At 45.9% G+C, this 14851-nt stretch overlaps 1 protein-coding gene across 2 annotated transcripts in view; it reads left to right on the forward strand.

Moving 5' to 3' along the window:
* Positions 1-232: 232 nt before the first annotated feature.
* NUDCD3 (NudC domain containing 3) overlaps positions 233-14851 on the forward strand; it is a 410872-nt gene continuing 396253 nt past the window's right edge. The window contains exon 1 of one of the 2 annotated variants that reach the window (XM_069618975.1): positions 233-411. The gene's annotated coding sequence lies outside the window, so the exon portion shown is untranslated. The remainder of the gene's footprint in view (positions 412-14851) is intronic. The other variant, XM_069618977.1, reaches the window with a different exon arrangement.

The raw sequence follows: 14851 nt of genomic DNA on the forward strand, positions 1-14851 counted from the left end.
TGATGCACGTTACATATCCCAAAAATACACTGAAATAACGGAAAAAAACGGAATCCGCCGTATTTTGAGTAAATCTTATCCCTCATACACATTATAAAACACCGAATTACACAGAAATACTATAAGACTTACCAGAAACCAAATAACAATCAACGACACGCAATGTGCTTTGCAACGGAGGAATCGCTCCTTCTGCGCCTTGCCTTCCAGCTCGTGCAAGAATGATGACATGATGTTGAAACCCACGTGATGCAGAGCAGCCCACGTGATGAAGCGGACGTTGAAACCCACGTGATGCAGAGCAGCCCACGTGATGAAGTGAAGGTGGTCCTTGCTATGGTCCGTTTCTCGAATGGGAACTAGACACTACCCTTTACGAAACGCGCATTTTCAGTTTCCAGGCAGCTTCAGGTGAGTGTATGCGATCCAGCTATTGTAGTGAATTTTATATGGATTTCTTTTAGCATCCATCAACTTAGAAGTTCTCATCCCTTTGTTGTTATTGTTAAGAGGAGCCCTTTGCAACCTCTAGGAATGCACGTTGAAGCTGTAATTCCTTGTGTTGCACTTATCACTTATTGAAATTAAATATTGTAAGTACGTGACTTTCTAAACGTCTGGTTTTGAAATTACACGGGGCAGCCTGTTGTTGGCATAGACACAGTAGCTGCTCCGAAGCTCGTTTACGGTACGGTTCAGGCTCTGCAATGCCTGCAGAGTCCGTAACTGCTGTGCAGCTACTACACAGGCCGTGCTCTGGTGTAAGTGACTACATATCTAATAATACCTGCACAGGCTAATGCCTACAGACGCAGTAACTGCTGTGCAGCTGCTACTACACAGACCCTGTACATATATAATAGTACCTGCGCAGGCTAAGGCTTGCAGACGCAGTAACTGCTGTGCAGCTACTACACAGACCCTGCTCTGGTGTAAGTGACTACATATATAATTCCTGCGCAGGCTATGGCTTGCAGACACAGTAACTGCTGTGCAGCTGCTACACAGACCCTGCTCTGGTGTAAGTGACTACATATATAATAATACCCGCTCAGGCTAATGCCCACCGAGGCAGTAACTGCTGTGCAGCTGCTACACAGACCCTGCTCTGGTGCAAATTACTACATATATAATTATACCTGCGCAGGATAATGCCTGCAGAGGCAGTAACTGCTGTGTAGCTACTACACACATCCTGCTCTGTTGTAAGTGACTACATATATAATAATACCTGCGCAGGCTAATGCCCGATAAAAGGCAGTAACCTCTGTGCAGCTACTACACAGACTCTGCTCTGGTGTAAGTGACTTTCACAAAGTGTTTGTGTAGGGATGATGGCGTTATTTCTGTGAATTGTTTGCTGATTCTTGTAGCGTAGTAGTTTTTTTTAATTTTTTGCTTTGAGGACTGTTGCTTTGTACAGTTTGAGTTTTCTTTGGTATTTTATTTAGTCTTGTCTGGTGTATTGTTCTCCATTTTGTTTCTATTTTGCGGTTGTTTTTTTAGTGTTTTTTCAGTTCTTCTGTGAACCATTTTGCTGCCAGTTTATTTGGTGGTGTTGCTTTCAATGTTTTAGATGGTGTTAATTGGTCAATGGCCTTGGTGATCCAATTGTTGAGTGTGTCTTCTGTTGTAGATATGTTTGTATCAGTGGGATCTCTTTCACCTAGGTTGTCGTGGTGGGTTGATAGCATGGCAGCCTCTTCCGCTAGTTTTGTTGCAAAGTTGGGGTTGTAAGAAGATGGTCTGTAGATCAGTAGGAATACTATGTTGGATTGGTCGTTGAGTTCTATCTTGATTTAGGAGGGATTCATAGTTTTCCGTGATGATTCGAGCTGCTCAGGTGTATTTTTTTGTGTATAATTGCGATTCCACCTCCTCTTCGGTTTTCTCTGTTGACATGTATTAATTTATAATTGTCGGGTATTGCTTCGTTCGCAAAGGCTTTATAGTTGTCTGATAGCCAGGTTTCTGTAGGGAAGAGCATGTCTGTGCCTCCTTCACTTAGGAGGTCATTGGTTTCTGTTGAGTGTTTTGCCATGGATCTAATGTTGAGGAGGCTACAGTGTGGTTTGCTGGATTTCCCCTTTTGTGGTGGTGTTAGTATTGCTTGTTCTGACCATTGTGTTGTTGGTTAGGTTTCTGTTCCAGGTGGGTTTTTCCCGTTTGAGTCTTTTGGGTGGGGTGGTTCTTTATTGGTCAGTCTCTTTGTCTAGTAGACTGATAAGGTTTATGATGGGGTTGGTTCGTTTCCAGATGGTAAATAGGGTTGCTACCCCTCTGTTGTTCCAGTCTTGGTGATATAGGGGGTGTAGAGTGAGTGTGATGGTTTCCATTTGTTCCTTGTTCTGGTTGGGGTATTGTCCATGGTGGAGACCGGGTTGGGATGGTTTATTAGTTGTCATCCGTTTGCTGTCCTGGTTGGGTCTGTATTCGTGAAGCTTGTTGGCTGTCGGTTCATTGTTGCTGTGCTGTTTATGTTTACCACGTTGTCGTATGTGGACAGGTAGCGAGCATTGTAGTCTGTCTTTGCTCTGTTATTTGTATGCCTCCTTGGGCCATCTCGGATGTTTGTCGAGTTGTTTGGGGTTGTGGGATCATGCTAGTCTGTGCCTTCCTGAGTGGTTTGGGATTTCTTATTATTTCTGTTGTCTTTTCTGGCTTCTTTGTCTTTCTTGTGGCGAGGCATTATGCATGGGTTGTGTTCCTTAGTGGGTGTCCTCTTTCGATTGGTGTTTTTCATGGTCTTTTGGGTTTAGTCTTTGCTGTTTGTGGTTTGCTGTTGCTTGTATTTGGTAGCTTGTGCGTAGTTGATGGGATTTTGTTGTTCCGTTTTATTGCTTCTTTCTTTTTTGGATCCTTTTCTTTTGATTTCTTTTTATCATGGAGGTACATTTTGTTACGGTTGTTGATTATTGGATTTTGCGCAAAGCAAACGTGAATACTGGCATATATTGGTGCAGTCATGTTAGGGAGAATTCTCATTTCTGTGATAATTCCCTTCAACCTTAGAGACCCCCAGCTCTTTTGCTGGACTGTAGGACATTTTAATTGTAACCCTGGAGTGAGCGAGACACTTTTCCCACTGCATCATGTGTTTTGACCTTTGGCTTATGTGTTTTCACTGTTTTGGGAGTCTGACAAACTCCATATGCATCTACTTTTTGTATGGTGACACACATCAACTTCAGTGCAGTGTCACTGCAGTGTAGATTTCTCATAAGGTTTAAAATACCTTTTCTTGTGTGAACTACTGTTCCCAAGAATAGTAAAGTGAAAATGACTTTACTTACCTTTTCTCTTTGTGGGTCCAGCACACACCATCTTATGTGGAGTGCTGGGGATTTAACTAGTAGCCACTTATCCTACATTCTCATGTAACATTTGTATGTTGCCCTCCCTACTTTTAAATGACTAGTGGCGGTGGTTTAATTTTTCCTACCATTGTGTTTTTCTACCGCAGGCTGAACCCTCGCTGCAGTATAGCACCCATGGGTGACCATTTCATCAAAACGGCCCTGTCTTCTTTTTTTGCCATTTTCTGTTTGTGAGGTCTTTCTTGGGTTTTACTCTGTGCGTCAAACAGATTGAAGCCCTTTGTTTGTCTTGCCGTTGGCGCACTTCAGCCCTGAGTCACGCCTCTGGCTCCAGTTTGTCTGTAAGGACAGGATGTGAGGGAGGGTCCCAAAACGACCCTGTCCTTTGTCTCTAGGAATGCCTGAATGCAACCAGTCCTGAATGGCTGGATGGCTGTCCTTTTAGGACAGCGACCCTGATGTGTGATTGACAGCCTAGGCTGTGCATGAATGGGAGAAACCTGCTTAAAAGTCGAAGGTTTTGGGACTAGAGGCAGAGTCGACCACTGGGAGAAACACCCGACGAAGTAACCGTGAACGAAGCTTGCTGCATCCTCCTGGACCTTTGAATTGCCCGGTGAAGCCCTGCTGCTGTGCTGAAACTCCCTTTTCAGACAGAGAAGCTCCAGAATGGACTTCTCCCCTTGTGTTAGTGGGACCAACGAACCCAGAGATGAACTCCACTGGACCATCTTCCCTGTCTGGCTGTACTTCTTCATTGCTGCAAGAACCAAGTGCCAAGGTTCGAGTAATCCGTAGTCGAGTGAAATGTCTCAAATCCGACTAGAAGCCGGCTAGAACCCCTTTTCGATATTCTGGACTACCTGGGTGTCACGTATACCAATTACGCTGACGACACCCAGATACTAATCCCTATCACAGGTGACTACACTTCTGACTCCCTCGCCATCAATGCCATCTACCATGTCATCCAAGCATGGATGGCTCAACACGGACTCTGTCTAAATGATGAAAAGACAGAGCTCCTCATTCTCGGTTCGCCACAAAAACTCACCAAACTTGACCCTGCATTTAAGTCCTTCACCATTGATGGGAATACTATCCCAACTGCTAAGGACACAAAAACCTTAGGGATCTACATTGACTCGACCTTATCCTTGACGAGACAAACCAATTCAGTCTCATCCGCAGCGGCTTATACCTGTAAGCTTATTACTGCCTGTCGCCCGTTCCTCTCCACAGCTAATTGTGTGACCTTGACTAGGACCCTTGTACTTTCAATGGTCGATTACTGCAATGCCCTTTACCTAGGCACTAATCGCTGTAACTTAAATAAGTTACAAATTGTCCAAAACAATGCGATCAGAGCGGCCCTTAACATTCCCAGGCGCCGACACATAGCTGACACTAGACGTAACCTTAACTGGCTCTCAATTCCCCACCGAATTTCCTTGAAATCTCTGGCTCTCACTCATAAATGTCTTCACAACCAAGCTCCCCGTTACCTGGCTAACAGATTTGCCCTTCACAGCCCCACTAGACCTCGTAGAATGGCCCAAGCCAACTGCCTCGTCATCCCACGATTCAATCTCCAAAGATCAGGTGGAACCAGCTTCCCCATCATGGCAGCTAAATTATGGAACTCACTCCCTAATGAGCTGAGAGCAGAACCTTCCTTTCTGAGATTCAAACACCTTACCAAAGTTTGGTTGTCCTCCCAAGACATCTAACACTGGCGCACTGCTTAACTTGTACTTTGATGTACCCTTGTATATACACTCTGCTTGTCTTCTTTTGTTTTTATTCTGCTTGTAAACTATGTAATTTTACCTGTAAACATTGTAAGTACTGCCATGCCTGCTTTATCTTGTTGTATCCAAGTAATGCGCCCGGTTGCCCCTGGGCCTGGTGCGCTATAGAAATAAAATAAATACAAATACAGGAGTCTCCTAAGGACCCTCCAGAAGCAGGACGACCAGAGCTAGAGTCCCCTCACTAGACCCAAGGAGCGAAGGAAGCCCAACCGGTACCAGAGATCCGCAACAGTGCTGTTTACTAAGAGCTGAAACCCGCGAAGTGCCGCTAAACCGAAAAGAGCCCGCAGCCGCCAACGACCTCCGAAGTACCACCGCAGTAGCCCTACAGATGTCCTCCCTCTTGTCCCCACGACTAAGGCTCAGGAATACGGGGTTTGCAACGCTGTAGCAGGACAGAAGCCAGCTGGACCACTCTTCTTCAAACCAGAGGTGCTGTTTAGACTTAGGGTACTTACCTCACTGTCTTGTAGCCTTGCTTTTCTCAGTTGGGAATTGCAGTGGCTTACTTTTAGAGTTGATTCCAATTCTGTTTTTACAGCTTGCGACCCTACAAGTGATTTTCTAACAAACTCTGTAACTTTGTGCAAGACATTTTATTCTAAGAAGGGCCTCAGCTCCATAGACTGTTTCAAATTGACTTTGGCTGTCCTGGGTCCATGCAGACTGTTTTGATATGGTTTGTCCCTCATAGGTGGTAATTTGTTTTAGACTTACTGCTGGGAAAGGCTTGTCTAGATTTCATTGGAAGATTTATTTGTCCTCACATATACTGAGAACCTGTTTAAACTTTTTCCTTCCTTAAACCTTTCCTTTCTGCAACCTCAGAATCTGCATAAATGCCATTACTGTCCTTGTGATTGAAGTCACCCCATGATGAAGTCACCCCATGATCTAGCAATTGTGTATGAAGCATATCCAAAGATTATCCACTAACTTGCTCTGATTCTAAAAAGTAATTTAAAAGTATATTTAATTTGTTACATGAATTGCCTTTCTAAAGAACGCTTATTTAAAAAATGAAGTTAAATAAATAACTATTTATAACTGAAACCTTGAGTGTAAGTGTTACTTGGCTACTTGTATTTACAGATTTCATTTGTACAGCTCTACACCTCACAGTTATCCCTCTTGAGATAGGTCTGGCTGCTCAGTCACACTGCCAACCTGTGTAGTTCAGACCTATACCAAAAGGTGGGCTTACCTAATACCAAGCAGATTAGTGTTGTGTAGTCTCACACAGTGGGAGAACATCAATTCTTACCTAACAAGTCAGCATGGAAATTGATTGATTGTGAGGGTGCTGGGTTGCTGCTTCTGACTGAGATGGCAAAGAATTCTCACCCAAGTGCATGCTATGTTTAGGCCTCTTTCTTCCACTTTGGCCCAACATAGTCTCAGGCTTTATCCATGCCACATTGGGGATTGTGAGGGTGATGGGTGCCTGCTTTTGACTGGGATGTCAAAGGATTCTCACAGGTGCATGCTATGTTTAGGCCTCTGGCTTCTACTTTGGCCCAACATAGTCTCAAGCTTTACACTTGCCACAGTGGGGGATCATTCAGCATAAGTGCAACTAAGCAAAAGCAGAATGACAATCTGTATTGGTACACATATCATCCTACAAACTCTGATGTTCTGAAGTAATCAGTAAATCCTCCCCACATCATCAAGAACAAACATGTTCCATGGCAATGCTCTTGAAATAATCAGCAGGTCATCCCAGAATCATCCCCAAATCATAAGGGACAAACGTGCAATCTCTTGAAGTGATCAGTAGGTCATCCTAAAAGCATCAGGAACAAAGAGTTTTCTAAAATGGAGATAATGTTAGCATATGCTCATCCCCAAATCATCATCCACCATTATGAGATATTTGCTGATGACCTTTAACAGTGTGATGACGTCTGATGATGTGGTAATGACTTCTAGTGTAGTTCGATGATCATTAGATGACCCCAGGATGGTCTCTAAAGTCATCCTTTTAGACCAGAAGAAGGGGGGTCTGGGAAACTCTCTACCAGCACGAACACAGCCCATTGACTTGTTCTTGGATGGATGGCCCCTGGGAGAGTCTCAACCTTAAGTCTTTAGCTCACTGTTCTTTTCACAGAAATTGGGGGCAAGGAGGCGTTAAATAAGTTCTTCAAAGTCACCATTGTTCTGTCCCCATAGGCAGGCCTGTCTGTGTTCATATGGCATGGGGGGGGAGTGGTTGCAGGCCTAGGGTGCGCGTGGCACAAATAAATGTCATCTAGACCCTGCGCTGGTTAGCTCATGAATGATCTCCAGGTCTGAGCAAGCGAGACGTCACAGCGTTTGTTTCACGTCCGGCTCTGCACGGTGACGTGGTTTAAACCGAACACCCCTCTTCTTTCCCCATGACAATTGTATACAAAATCACATCACAGTCCCAGATTAGCACATTTAGTCACTTGGCTTCCCAGGGTGCCTCAGCGCCGGTCATGGGTGATAGCTGTCGTACTGCCGAGCGACTGTCTCTGGGAAACCGCTGGTTGGCTGGGCTTCCTCTCGAGGCAGGGCACGTCTCTCTGCTCCGTCCTCCCAGCTGTCTGGACCGGGTGTGTGAGCCCATCCTTCCTCTTGACTTTGATTTTACTCGATTGTTGCTTTGCCTTCGGACTCCCTCCAGTCAGCCTGGTCCAGGTTTTCTCTCCGCCCCATCGATGGAATCCTCTTGAACCATGATGCATTCCTTGTTATTTATTCGCTGCCCTGTCCTGCTGCTATCATTGTCCCTTTCCGTCAAGTCGCTTTCCAGGGGGCGGTGTCAAAGGGCTTGATAGAGTACAAGCAACTGATCCCTGAATTTATGGTGCGACTTCATGGCCGTCGTTTGTCGCTGATCTATACATGCAATCAGACTCTCTTTGTGTGACTGCGCCGGCTGTCCAGCCTCTCTGCCCATTTGCAGTGGTGGTGCAGTATGGAGGAGTGTACTACTGTTCCAAACATGAGGTCTGCCGGGGAGTATCAGTTGATGTGTGGGGTGTTACCCGGTAGTTTCTGAGGAAACGGTTAAGTTCCATTTTCAATGGGGCATTCTGCACCTTCACGATCCTGAGGACTGTGTTAATTGTCCTCATAAAAAGCTTGGCATCTTGGTTTGTCTGGGGCCACTGTGGTGTGATGTGGTGGTGTATGTGGAGGTCCTCCAAATACCTTGCAAATTATCTGCCTTGAAATGGGGGTCCATTGTCACTTTATGGAGCTGGGTAGCTCGTGTGTCGTGAATATCTTCTCCAGTGCCGGTAGTACTCTCTCTGCTGCCGTTGAGGGGACTAATTCCACTTCTGGGTAACGGGAATGCTCGTTGATGGCCACAAGGAGATGGGTCCCATTCTGGTACTGTGCAGAAATCAATTCTGGCTGCTTACCATCGTGAGTTTGGGGCTGATTCGATGATCTCAGGTCTCGGTGTTGCATCTGTGGCTTGGCATGGGAGACATGACGAAATGAGTTCCACCCTGGCGTTTACCTGTGGGAATCACAAATGGTCTCGTATTCTCGTCTTTGTTCTGATGATGCCCCGATGGCCTTCGTGCACAAGGGCGACAATCCTGTCCTGCAAACTGAACGGCACCAGGATGCGTGTGCCCCTCAGTATTAGTCCTTCGCTCGTGATGTACAGGTCATGGCGGACCGTGAATACCCAGGCTAGGAAGTCTTTTGCAATTGTTGTGCGATTGTGGTTATTTTGCAGAAATGCATTCCACCCTTCTGTCAGGATGGCATTCTTCACCAGGTCGCAGCAAGGGTCGCTGTTTGTGGCTTCCACTAGGTCTGACAGACGGACTGCTTTGGGTTTTGGAGCTTGGAGTATCTGGCAGATGTGCTCCTCTGTCTCTGCGGATTCCATTATTTCTGTCACTGTAGTGGCTTGAGGATGTCTGGACAAAAAATCAGCGCAGTTGTCCGATCCCACTCGGTGAATGAGGTCAAAGTCATACTGTTGAGGCTGTAGCAGCCATTCCCAATTCTTGCCGAGGGTTGAGGTGCTGAGCCAGTAAAGATTGGGATTAGCGGCTTATGATTTTAGCGGCTTATGATCAGTGTATGTCCTGAAATTCCGTCTGTACAGGTAGAAATGCTTGCACTCTTACAGAACAGTGATTGTCTCTTTCTCGATGTGAAAGTTACGTTGCTCTCTGGGAGTCATGGTCCGGGAGGCATGTGCAACTGGCTGATCTCCCCTTTGGGGAAGTTCTGTACTAGAATGGAGCCCAGCCCAACTGGGCTTGCGTCCACCTATAACTCAATTTGTAGGCGGGTGTCGTAGTACGCCATGGTTGTGGTGACCGACAGGGATTCTTTGATGCATGCAAATGCTTCTTGACGTGGCATTCTCCACTCCATTTGGTGGCTGATTTGGTGAAAGCCTGCATTGGTTCTGAGATAATGGCCAGGTTAATAATAAACCTCATGCAGTACATTGCCAGCTCCGATCTCCTGAGCAGAGCACATACTGGAGCCTTCCCAGCATGAGCCAACAGTTCGGTACCAACGCAAAGTTCAGTTCCACGTATACTTTGGGTGATGGCTTCACCCCTAGGTCTCTCTCTTCCAGGCGTAGACCCTTAACAAATCGTATTCAACAAATCAACTAAACATTTCCTTTTTCACTAAACCTTAGGTGGTAACTATCCACCCCTGGATCTCCCACTGCCGGACTCGGACACAAATGACAAGGGGGACAGTTCACTTTCCCTGGCCTTCCAATACTTCTTGTAGTCACAAATCGTAATGTCTTTTTAAACAGTTCTTCAGGTTTTCCCCCTTTTTGTCGGCTTCCCTCTGCCGGGTTCACTCTTGCCAACGTTTACAGACAGTTCCCTGTGAACACCCCTCGGTCGGGTTCACTTCGTTGAGGGGACTAATTCCACTTCTGGGTAACGGGAATGCTCGTTGATGGCCACAAGGAGATGGGTCCCATTCTGGTACTGTGCAGAAATCAATTCTGGCTGCTTACCATCGTGAGTTTGGGGCTGATTCGATGATCTCAGGTCTCGGTGTTCAACACACCATTCATCGGGACTTCAGGCCTCGCCCTTTTGTTAGCATCCCTCTGCCGGGTTCACTTTTGCAAACTTTTACTAAACAGTTCACTGTGGACAACCCTCTGCCGGGTTCACTCTTGCCAACACACTATTCGTTGGGATTTTAGACTTTGCCCCCTTCCATTGGCATCCCTCTTTCGAGTTCACTCTTGCCAATCTTTGCAATACACTGTTCATGCTCTCATTTCACCAAGCGTGATTAATTTCCCTTAGCTTCTTAATCATCTGTCGGTCAAAGACTTTCGGCGATACAGAGGATTTTACAAGACCCCTGTATGACCACTTTGACCTTTTTTCGCCTCTTCCCAAGGGCGACTGGATAAGGTAGTTTCTATCATCAGGTAATCGCCCAGAGGTTCCTGCGTGAACACCTATGTGGTGCCAGACTCTTCCATTGCTAGCTTTCCCCCTCTTTCATTACTAATGTTTTTACATCTTTCAAAGTTCAGTTTAGTGGTTGGCTACTTTTCGCTTAACGCAGTTCGGTTTCTTATCGATTTCCCGGCTGCGATGAACCGCTTGGCTTTCTTTATCCTTGGTGTTAAGGTTAGTACCACCAAGACCAGCATCCTTCCCCGGCTTGGTTATCACCAGAGGGTCTCGTGTACTGTAGACATCTGCTGCAACACACGCTGGCTATTGTTCGCGGTCTTATGATTTCCTCTGCGCAGGTTTCGCTGGCCTTGCTCAGAAAAGGTAAGGTCGCTTCTCTCCTTGTCACCCCCTCGGCATGCACCGTCTTTCTCCTCCTCTTGAACTGCTGTGCTGACTTTGCTCTCACGTCGTGTGGTCTGCCTTGCTCATTTTGTGCTCTTGTGAGGGATCCCCCGGGGGCTAGCCAGGGAGACACCTTCAGGTTTCTCACAGGGTGTAGTGGGGGTTGTTGCTCCCTTCATGTCGGCAACTTTGAGGGGGTCTGCTGATATGCCCTTGCTGTTGAACATATATCCAAAGAAGGTCAATTTGTCCTTGAGAATTTCGCACTTGTCCTTGTGGATTGTTAGACCAGCTGTGTCTAACCAGCCGAGGACTGCTGCCAGCCAGTGCATGCGTTCTGTCTTGTCCCAGGCATGGATAAGGATATCCTCACTTACATTCAGGACTACCGAGAGTCCCTGTAGGACTGTATGTATTGTCTGTTGGAAGACTTGGGCTGCAGAGGAGATGCCGACGAAGTTTAGCCTTTTATATCTCCTCAGCCCCAGCTACGTCGAGAATGTTGTGATGTACCTCTAGTCCTTGCGTAGGTAACCTGCGTTCAAGTCGATCTTTGAGAAGATCATAAATTGAATTTAATTGATTGTTTATTTGTATAGTGCCTATATACAAAGTGTTTCAAAGCGCTCCAAGGAGGGCGGTAACATGGGAGAATACAGTTAAATTCTTACAAGTCCTTGAAACAATTCAGAATGTGAACAATAACTATCTTGATCAGCCTGATGACATTTCGGAATGGTGCAAGGAACAATAAGGGAGGGGAGAGACAAAACAAGCGGTTACATTACTATGTCTGACATCAATTGATGTAGTGCTGGGAATTTAACAAGAGTGGAGGGGATATGGAGTGAGGAAGGAGAGAAACAACAAGCAACGAACATGCTATGTCTGACGACATTTCAGAATAGTGCTGGAGGGGGAAAAGGGAGGAGAAGACAAGGAGGGAAGGGAGAGAGACAAACCGGCTACTATCACAAAGGTCAAGAAACAAATGATAGAATAAGTGCTAATGAACAGTAATGGGGAGGGTAGGAGGAGAGGGCAGGTGAAAGAAAGACAGGTGGCTACAATTACTAATCCTGACGGCAATTGAGGTAGTGCCGGAATTTAACACGAAAAGGGGAGGACCCTGTGAGATCCACAATTATTTTTTCCAGTGTTGGGGTAATGTGTCTCTCCAGGATGATGGCAGCATTTGGAAAGTGCATACCAATGCACATCCGAATCTACCTGGTTGTTTGGGCTTTTTGTCACAAGCATTTTGGGGGTGCGAGGGAGACCCAGTGGGACCTGTTACTTTCTCAATTATTCCAGCCTTTTCTAATTCAAGCTGTTCTTTTGCCACCAAGTCCCTCATGTGTAAGAGCATCCTCCGGTGTCTCACCGCCTGTGGTTGTTTGGTTGTGTCAATGTGCAGCTTAAGCACTTTGTCTTTGAGGCACCCAAAACCTCGAAGTAGGTTTGGGTGTCTGGCCAATAGGTCCCTTAGTATCCGGTCATTTTTTCGAAAAATTATTTTCGAAACTCCATTTTGTCGAAAACATTTTGCCGAATTTTTCTTTCCCTGAATGTAAGTTAAAAAAAGAGGGTTGGGGGAAACCCCATTAAAAAAAAATAAACATTTGAAAAAAAAAATGTGCGGCAAACCAGGTCCCGTATGTCGTTGCTGTCTGTAACTTTAGATGAATTGAGTAGCCCCAGATCCTCTGCTGATCTCCAACTGAGCAGGCACTCAATTCCGGCATCTCCAATGTACATTTGTGATGGGATTTTTGGACCTCCCATCCTGCCAATCGAAGTTAGAAACCGGCCAACCACGGGCAGGGTTTGCTGCTGCTGTGTGCATACAGCTGTATTTTGGCGACGGTTAGCGTCAGCCAGGCCTTTTTTCCTGTAATGTCTTGAGGGGCATGATGTTTACCGATATACCTGTGTCAATGGTCATTGTTACCTCTTCCTAGCCCGTCTTTATGGTGCACCAAGGTCTTCTCTTCCTTTGTTTGCCCCATTCCTTGCTCTAACGTGGACATCAGGTGGACCTTCCCTTCTTCCGGGTTGCTGCTTGCAATTGCCGCCATTGTTCATCTGAGTCGTGCGACGAAGAATCATTCTCGGCCTCGACCTGTTGCGCTTTGGCCCGTTTCTTTTTCTTCAGTGCCGTCTTTGGGATCAGTTGCCGTTGGTTCACTGGGGTGCCTGAAGATTGGCATACCTTGGCGTAATGGTTGAGGCGGCCACATGAACCACACATGGTTCCCAGTGATAGGCAGTTTAGTTTTCGGTGGCTTTGCCTGCCACACCATCTGCCGTCGTTGGGTCCTGGTATCCTGGAGCGCCACCCAGAAGCCTGGTTTGTCTCCTTGTCGTCCTCTCTCGGTTGTTGGCGGTTAGTGATTGCCGCAATCGTGGGCGTTGGCATCACTTGGCGTTTCTGTAGGGTTGTGCTCATGTGGACCGCTCCGGCGTGCAAGAGTTCTCTCTGTTGGCCATATTCGAGTATTTGGGGCAGAGGGATGCCTTTATCGCTCGGGATGATTCTCCAGAGCTTCTTGGAGTGCATGCCATTGATGATTCGGCGCCTGATTTCCTTGTCTATGTCTACAAATTCACATGATGAGGCTAGCCACTGCAATCGCGTGCGGTATGTGTTGAGGGTTTCCGACACACTGTACGGTTGTACATAAATTGAATATCTCGTAGTCTGGGGGCGGGGGACAAAATTATTGGTGAGGGCATCTTGGCTGCCTTGTACCTGTCATCCTCCTGCGTGCTTGGTAGCAAGTTGAAAATGTGTAGTGTGTCATCCCCTACGTTCAGCAATAGGTGGGATCGCGTTTTCCTCGGTGTGGCTACATCTCTGCAATCCATGGGCAATTTCTGCATCCACAGCGCTCATCTGGGCCCAACAGACGATGGGTCTGTGTATGGTTCAAACGGGGCCTTCACCATACCCACCCTGCTCTGTCCTTGTGATGGGGGGTGGGGCTGAATGTGGATGCAAGCCTGGCTGGTGTGGAGGTGCCTGGCGTGATTGCCATCTTCCAGTCCTCAGGAGTGTGAGGCAACTACTTAAATCACTCTTTGCAGTGAAATAGGGTGTGTTTTTCGCTCATTTTTGGCTCTCCAAAAGCTGCTTTCATCCACTGTGGTGAGGGTGAGGCACTGATTGTATTGTGCACTAGTTTCCTAGCTGTCTAGCTGCCGTGTTGTGCTTTTTTTAATTTATTTTTTATTTAATTGGCTGAAAAAGTCAACCTTTCAAACAATTGGTATTACATATACAGAGACATTATTTAGATCAATTCATAATTACATAGCAAAAATATACAGTGTTTAAAAGCATGTTTTTCCATAAGTTCAACCTATCAAAGTATTAAAAATTATAAATCATATTCACACAATGTCAGTAATCAACTTTGGAATATACGGTAATCACAGGGTATAAAAGAACAGGTTAGTTGAGACAAAAGAAAAAAGAACATTATTGCTCTTCAAATAAAAGATCACAATTGATTTACTCCACCGTTGCAAATTATTTAGTTTGGATTCGAGTGTAATTCTCTTGGGATAGTAGTTTTTATGAATTGAACTAGGGTAATGTGTATCACTGTTCTGGAGCTAGTGATTAAAGTACTCCAAATCTCTTCTTTAGTACTGGCACAAGAAAATTGCAGTATATTGTAAAAGAGCCTTGCTCGAAGTTGAAGCAGTGCTGGGCATTCTACCACCAAATGTAATGGGGTTTCAAGCTGTGTTTCGTCTTTGAAAAAGCGACCGAAGCTTTGAGCTTTATGTATTAAGACTCTTCTTGCTAGAATTTAATTTGTTGGGCATAAATTCAGATGCAGTCTTAGCATCTCCGATCTAATGGTAGCTGAAGGGCATTTAAGAAGCTAGCTTTCCATGGTTCTAAGGTTCTTATGTG

Source organism: Ambystoma mexicanum, chromosome 10 (assembly GCF_040938575.1).
Source record: "Ambystoma mexicanum isolate Mex_15411 chromosome 10, UKY_AmexF1_1, whole genome shotgun sequence".
Taxonomy (NCBI): domain Eukaryota; kingdom Metazoa; phylum Chordata; class Amphibia; order Caudata; family Ambystomatidae; genus Ambystoma; species Ambystoma mexicanum.